Source organism: Myotis lucifugus, unplaced genomic scaffold (assembly GCF_000147115.1).
Source record: "Myotis lucifugus unplaced genomic scaffold, Myoluc2.0 scaffold_134, whole genome shotgun sequence".
Classification (NCBI taxonomy): domain Eukaryota; kingdom Metazoa; phylum Chordata; class Mammalia; order Chiroptera; family Vespertilionidae; genus Myotis; species Myotis lucifugus.
The window spans coordinates 3,202,227-3,210,500 of record NW_005871182.1 but is presented as its reverse complement, the minus strand read 5'-3'; the positions used below and the strand labels follow the sequence as shown (position 1 = coordinate 3,210,500).

Sequence of the window (8,274 nt, the reverse complement as noted above, 5' to 3'; positions counted from 1 at the left end):
TTATGGAGATAAGGGAGTCAATCTTTAAAGACTCTAAGTATGGGCAATTAATAAATGATGGCAATTTTATAAAAAGAACTTCTTAGAGAAAAGAAAAAGTGAAGGGAGAGTTGGGAAACCTAAGGAGCATGTATAAATTAACAGATCCAGATAGCATGCATGGTAAAGTATTAATAGAACTGACAGACACACCTACAGGGTCCTTTCTAATTCTGCCACAAACGCTTGTGTGAAACCAAAATGACTAGTAGAGTGCTGAGAAATGTGTGTTAAATCTTTATATCTTAACTAGAGGCCCAGTGCCTAAAATTCATGCACTGGTAGGGTCCCTAGCAGCTGCCAGCTACTGGCCAGGTACTCCCTCCTTTCCCCCTGCCGCTTGCCACTGCCAGGGCCTCCCTCTCTTCCCTGGGCCGGCCCTGCCCCCTGGTCGAACTCCCAGACGACCTCTCAGTCAAGGGGACAATTTACATACTACATTTTTATTATATAGGATAAAGAACTGGGAGAGGCCCTAGCTGGTTTGGCTCAGTGGATAGAGCGTCAGCCTGCGTACTGAAGGGTCCCAGGTTCGATTCCAGTCAAGGGCACATGCCTGGGTTGTGGGCTGGATCCCCAGCAGGGGGCGTGCAGGAGGCAGCCGATCAATGATTCTCTCTCATCACTGACGTTTCTCTCTCTCTCTCTCTCCCTTCTTCTCTGAAATCAATAAAAATATATTTTTAAAAAAGAACTTTGAGAAAGAGTGATCAGCAAGGTAATGAGGTTTTCCTGATGCGACTAATCTGAGAGTTGTTACAAATATCATTGAGCACAGATAAAATACTACGAAAACATAAAATAAGCTTGGAAACCTAGGCAAGATATACCTGTATGAACTCAATGTGAAAAATGCTAATTCATCCAATGGAGAAGCTTGCCACGCCCCAGAGACTGGAGGAAATAGGGACCTAGTAATGATCAAAGACATCAACGAGTAAGCAAGAATAGCAGATTAAAAAAAAGTTTGTGTTATGAACTTGGCTAGGGAGAAGAATAAACACCACTGTTTAGCTACATGTACAAAATTCTCTGATTCCACTGAGCAAAACAAAACAGAACAAAATAGCGTGAATCTCCTGAGGTTGCTCTAAGGATGATGCACCAAGTTGGGGATTCAGAAGGTCACAGAGTTATGTCTATAGTGAAGGGAATAAGTGGCAAGAAATAAAAGAAATATAATAAAGAAAATGATAATTCCCAGGGAGAGAAACAAGGGCAGCTGAGTGGTTCATAAAAAATGGAAGCATTTGAAATTAGTCCATAAATAGTGAAAATGATGTGTAGTGGGGAACGGCATTTTGTCTGAACAGAAATGAAGAAAGAGGAGGGATTTTAAAAAAGAGAAATGAAGTGTAATAACCTGGTAGACCCATGAAGTGTGAGACTATGAATCTAATGCTACCAGGGGAGCAAGGGCAAGTCCATGTTTCCAGGCCTTTAAATCAGCTGGGATCAGATGCTAGAAAATGTCCTTCCTCCTGCTATATGACCGTGTTGGTGCAATGGACCAAAGGACATATCAGGCCCTTCCTGAGAAAAGGCTTATTTATGGTAGGAAGAAATGTACGTCCTACTCTCAGAGGGAATATCTCTCCAAAAAGGATGAAGCAGAAATCCTGGCTCCCTACAGTTATCACATGTCCCAAGACCCACTTTCAGCAGCGGCCCAAATCCCAAGGCAAATTCAACATAATATATGATACTTCTATTAGCAAAATGACATGTGGCTTCAACACATTTCTTCTACTCAGGAAGTTTTTGACAAAGGTCAAACGGTATAGGAGACTTAGTGATGTGCTCAGGACTCCAGAGTAAGGAATAGTTGCAGCACTAAAAAATGAATTAAATGCTATTATTATGTCAAAAATGTCAGAATTATAGAAGTTATATCTGGAAGTCTTGGGGGTATAGGGAGAAAAGGGCAGGGATTGCATTAAGTTTGAGAAGTGAGAAGGAGCCAGGGTCTTTCTGTGGTCAGGCAGGGCAGACTTGAGTAGCAAGAGCTCAATGTGAATGTGTGAAAGAAAGTAGAAAGACAAAGGGGAAGGAAAGAAGCAGGATATGGAGAGGGAGAAAAAAACCCTTAGCAGAATTTTCCCGAGGCCATCAACTGGGATCTCCCAAAGACTGCAGTGAGTGGGACCCAGGGCCATCCGCCTGCAGTTGTGACACAGAGGATCCAATGATGCTTAGGTTGTCTGCAGCTAATAGAAAATTGTATGGAAACAATAGCTATCCCCATTGGAGAGAGTGGCCTCAAAGGTTTTGTAGTAAAATCATGCACCCTTTATTAAATAACTATTCTCATTTTTAGAAACTGCCCATTGAGCCCTGGTAGAGACAAAATGTCAAAATGGAAAACCAGGAGACATGGAAACTAGGCACTATTTGAATTTAACAAGCCATAAAGATAAGTATGCTCAGAGGCACCTCATTATCAAGTGGACTGGTATTTATGAAATCAGGCTTAAACCCGTCCTAAAGGCATAAGCAGATGGGCTCACTCTCCTGGTGTCTCATTCCTAAAGGCTATGTAACCACCTCTCTGTCAACCTACTTTTAAAGTCCAGAGAGAAGTTATCTGTGAATACTTAACTATGAGGACACTGTAGCCTGACTTACAGATAATGTTATTAAATATGCTGACACCAGAAGTGGACTGCTGCAGTGAGGGAGACTTTGAGCAGTTCTTCCTGTGGGCCATTTGGCCTAGAAGCAGATAAGACATGAGGTAAGAATTTTTATCAATTCATAGACAGTGGTTAATGGTTCAGCCAGATTGTTAGGAACTTGAAAGGGTCAAGTTTCTTTCGGGGTCCAGGAAAAGGAGATTTGGAGTGATGACCAAACAGCCTACGCTAGGTAGGAGGCTTTCTATATACAGTTGTTAGCCTCTTTCCCCTGCCAACCCATGCTTGGTCATTGGAATCGTGAACAAGGTGGCCATGGAGGCAGGAATGGAAATTATGTATGGGTTCAACAATATGAACTTTCTCTATGCTCTAGGGTAGGGAGAAGAGAGCAGAATGAAACAGGGTGTGAAATGAGTTTGGGAAGTTAGTAGAGATCAGACCATGGCAGGCCTTGAAGCACATATTAAGGAAAATGGTCTTTACCTAAAAGAGGTGAAAAGCCAAGATAGTATATTAAGTGATGGGAAAGAAAGGGATAGATAACAGACTCTGGGTGCAAAATGTTTTGGAGAGGAGCAAGAGTACATACATGGAGGACAGTTAGGAGGTTCTAGTAGCCCAGGCAACAGCTGGGAAAGCCTGGACTCAGGTGCTGCAGTAAATAGATGAACAAGATGAGAGTCTGGAGCAAGATTTAGAAGTTAACATTATCAGGACTTGGAATTGATCAAGTATAGAAAGTGAGTAAGACAGGAGGAATGCAGGAGCCCCTCACTAAGACAGGAAAACACTGGAAAGGGGTCCAAAAGGAAGGGAATTACTTTTTGGGTAGAAACCATGGCTCTATTTCTTCTAATATATCCAACCACCTCTCTCCAACCAGTCAACTCCAAAAAATGAAATCAACTTTATTTTCAGTAACCAAAAGTGGAATCAGGCTTCCGGCCTCAACAAATATCTGCCCACTGCTCAGTGATACCTAATCATTTACAATGATTCAATAAATAAATAAATAAATAAATAAATAAATAAATAAATAAATAAATAACAAGTCAAAGCCACACTCCACAGTTAGGAATGAAGGGCACTGTTCTACTTTCCTAGAGTTCACTCCACAAATGACCAGAAACCAGGCAGCCAGGCAGCGAGGGATGTATTCTCTTGCAACTTTGAAGGCCAGAAATTGGAAATCAAAGTGTCGGCAGAGCCATTCTCCCTCCCTTCAAAGGCTCTGATGGCAATTCCTTCCTTGTCTTCTCCAGGTTCTCTTGGTTCCTGGCCATCTGGCTATGGTAGCAAAACTCCCATCTCTGCTTCCTTCTTCATGTGGCCTTCTCCCTGTGTATCTCCCTGTGTACTCTCTTTTTCTGTCTCTTATAAGGACACTGTCATTAGATTAGGGCCCACCCTAAACCCAGGATGATCTCAATTTAAGATTCTTAATTTAATTACATCAGCAAAGACCCTATTTCCAAATAACGGTACATTCACAAGTATCAGGGATCCATGGCTCAACCTACTATAGTCGTAAAATGTAAATAGATTGCTTATATACACTTTGCTTAGGCACACTTTGATGACTTTCAGGTAAAACAACATTCTCCACAGTCTTAGACAAACATAAGTTCCTGAAGATGCTCAAAATAAAATTTTACAATGGTCAAATAAGTTTAGGAAACACTGAAAGTTATATATCTTCCTCGTGATTTATCATTTCATATCTACATTAAAGTTTCTGAGAAGTACCACAGTAATGAAACATATTCAAGTTGTTCAACCCTGAATTTTCCAAACTTCATGACATGTAACCTCTTCTTTTTTTTTTAAATATATTTTATTGATTTTTTACAGAGAGGAAGGGAGAGAGATAGAGAGTTAGAAACATCGATGAGAGAGAAACATTGATCAGCTGCCTCCTGCACATCTCCCACTGGGGATGTGCCCGCAACCAAGGTACATGCCCTTGACCGGAATCGAACCTGGGACCTTTCAATCTGCAGGCCGACGCTCTATCCACTGAGCCAAACCGGTTTCGGCATAACCTCTTCTTTTTACTTATATAGCACTCGTTGGCATCTGAAAAACTTGTCCATGGAGCATACTCACAGATATGATAAGTTAAAGTATAATCAGTTGATAATCGGTAAGGATAAATGGTTTGGGTTTCTGGATTCTTTTAATGGGAAAGAAAAAGAAATGAAAAAAGGTCCTGAACATTGAGGGAAGCGGGAAGGGGAGGGGGGAGGACCATGGGATTCAGAAGGTGGTATGATGGAGTATGTGGACTGTATGGTGGGGAAGGTACAGAAAGATGAGACAGGAGGCTCAAAAAAAATTCACTCAGAGAATTCGTTATTCACTTCAAACTGTGAGGACACAACACAAACTGTAAAACAGAGGTTTGGGGTTGATTGCTTGGATTTTTTTTATTTGTTGCCGTGGTTTTTTTCAGTCAACTAAAGGCAGTACAGCTACTCTGTGATTTATAGTCATTTTGTTCTGTATTTTCTCAAACATGATTTTCTTGCAAACGGGCATGTTTCCCATGGGTTTTATTAATCGAAGTGCCACTGTAACTGCATTTCTGACATCCTCAATTCTTTCTGGAGTTGCTGCTCAGAGCAGTAGCCTCTCTTCACTTAGCTTCTCAATTGCCAAATACCTTTAACAGAGCTTTGCCTTCGTTAATGAGAATCTGGATTCTTCATCTGAACAGGAGCTTTTGGTCAACAGGAGTAGGTAAGCCCCAGTTATCTGGAGATCTGGTCACTCCCAGCAGCCAAGATCCAACTAGGGGCCAAGGTTCCAGAGAAAATACAAGATCTCCTCCATCAGGAGCTCCTCCTGGATTGTCACACCTGCAGGACAGTAACCCCACCTCCTGTACAAGAGAGACACAGCCATTCTTTGTACAAGAGAGACACAGCAGATCTCTCACCGCTAGTATCATTTCATTTTTGGCCACACCAAAGCTGGGGGGAAAAATGAGCGCTCTTGGCTCCTCATTCACCAAGACCCTCACACTTCCCCTCGATAGACTGAGTCAGCAGTCAGTGGTGAGAGGTACCAGGTCCCTTCTCTATTCTTTTTTTTTTATGGAACGCTTCACGAATTTGCGTGTCATCCTTGCGCAGGGGCCATGCCAATCTCCTCTGTATCGTTCCAATTTTAGTATATGTGCTGCCAAAGTGAGCACCCCTCCTCTATTCTTTACCCACCTCCAGATTTTAGCCTTGAGCTGCTGCTCACAGCTTTGTGTCCCAGCAAGCTTAGAAACACTATCCCAGTTTTCCAATGTAGAAGTCCTATCTCATTAGGAAGACACAAGATCATTTTATTTGTTATGAATGAACATATTTTATGGGCTAGGAATTGACCTTAATGTGTATTAGGGAAAAGAAGCCACACACAAAATCTGTGATCCACGAATGTGATTGCTTAGGGTCGGCCTGATTTTTTAATACTTTACTTAATTCAAAGTTTATTTAATGAAAAACATCAGCAATCGTACACGTAGCACATAAATGTGAGAGGTTTTACCCGAGTGAGATTCAGGAAGCTACGTCATATTCTAAGCACCGCCACAGAAGCTTAGATATTGAGAGGGACTTGAATGGCAGCCTCAAGAGTGAGAGTCTGTTCTCCAAACTTGTCCCGACAAATAAATTCGGCCCTGAGTTCAATCTCTGTCAATGTGGGAGAGACTTTTCCATCACAGACAAGTTCTTACTGAAGGAGGGCTGGCAGTGCCTTTCTTTCTTAGGGAAAAAAAAAATGAAAAAGCCAAATTGCCTTAAAGCAGGAGCTGAGTTTGACAAATATCAGGTCTTAGGGGGAAACAGCAAAAGATTTCCTGTTGGAAGTTGTAACTTCGAGTAAGAATAACAATCCAGTGATTCAAATTCAAAAAGTATTTCCTGCTGAACACTTCTGAGTGACTTAGGAAGATGATTTGCAGTGCCCAATTGTCCATCAATAGAAGAGCTCTTGCCCTTCTTCGAATCATGTCTACATTTCCTTTTCCTGAATCCAACACTCCTCCTGCTTTGCATTTGTTCTGCTGATGCTCTTGCTTGGATGTTGCAACGAGATCTAGAGTCACTGGATTATCCCAGCAAGCCTGGCAGGCACCAGATCTCCCCTTAGTCTTTCTCCCCTGATGTCAGTGTGAACAATTTTAGAGAAACATTACTTGTGTGTATCCCACTAGGAAACTTTTGGTGAATCCTAGTTATCCAAAGGGCAAAGTTATTCATTTATTTACTGTTTTTTGAGTGTGTGGCATATGCCGGACACTGTTAAGTACCATCCCCATGTTCAGAAATACTTTTCCCGGTAAGTATCCATGTGGAGAATGACTTGGAGGTGGATAGAACCTGGTGCCCAAGAGGCCAATGGGCACATGCTTGCAAATGTTCTTCTTTTCCTTACTTTCCTGGAAAACCCCCATGAAATTTTCAAGAAATAATATGTATGTCCTATGCCACCTTTTTGAACCCATCAAATTATGTGTGAATAAGTCAATCCTCCCCAACAATATAAGCTTTTCAAGGGTAAGAACTTTTCACCTCTCACCTTTATATTCCCAGTGCCCGCCACATAGTAAACATGAATTTATCACCTAATGTGTGAATTGCTGAAATAATATAATGCAATCCAAACCTCAAAAGGTATTTCATTAATTATCCATTGTTTTAAGTTACTCCCCCCTGTTATATGAGAAGACTCACATCTACTTTTTTTAGATGTGCCCAGTTAAAATAAGAAGAGCAGGAATTGAGCTCAGCATGGACTCAAGAATGGGAACAAGAGAAGATCCATGAGTTTGGAAAAAGCAGACAATCTCAATGAGATGGAATTTATTAAAAACACAAGGGATCGAACAAAGAAGCACCTCTTCCCTAAGGATGTAGCAGTTTATTCATTCAGGCACTCATTTAAATGTTAAATGATGCTTTATGGAATGTACACTAATTATAATTCCTTCAATATTGTGTTCATTAAAATGTAAGGGAATTTCTAATTCATTCCTTCATTAAATTATATAATGTTTCATGTTGCACCTATGCTGGGTCCTGTTGTAGAAAGTAAGAGGTAACCCTGACAGACAAGGTTCCTGCTCCTGTGGAGTTAACAAAGTCTTGTGAGCAGCTGGGGGACAGATCTAAAACTAGAGAGAAGGAGGAAAGGAAGAGAAGAGAATGGAAGGGAAGGGAAAAGAACAAAATAGAAGGGAAATAGCCAATGACCTTAGTGCTATGCAAAGATCTGAAATAGAAGTGAAAGAAATTGATCAGTAGCTATTTTATATGGATTGTCAAGAAGAGTCTCTCTAAGATCTAAATGACAATAAGGAACCAGCCAGGTATGATCATAAGATGAAAGCATTCCAGGAAGAGAGAGCATCTAGTAAAAGATTATAATTCTTAAGTGAAAATAACATAACTTAAAAACAAACACATCACTAATCATCAGAGAGATACAAAGTAAAACTACAATGAGGTATCACCTCACACCTGCCAGAATGGCTACCATCAATAAATCAACAAACAACAAGTGCTGGTGAGGATGTGAGCAAAGGGAACGCTGCTAGTACACT

The 8,274-nt window shown here is 41.1% G+C and overlaps 1 non-coding gene across 1 annotated transcript; it reads right to left on the bottom strand.

Annotated features, from left to right (window-relative positions):
- Nucleotides 1-5,764: 5,764 nt before the first annotated feature.
- On the bottom strand, nt 5,765-5,871 carry LOC111827125. The gene has a single exon (XR_002830628.1). It is a non-coding gene; the product is annotated as a U6 spliceosomal RNA (small nuclear RNA).
- Nucleotides 5,872-8,274: the final 2,403 nt, after the last annotated feature.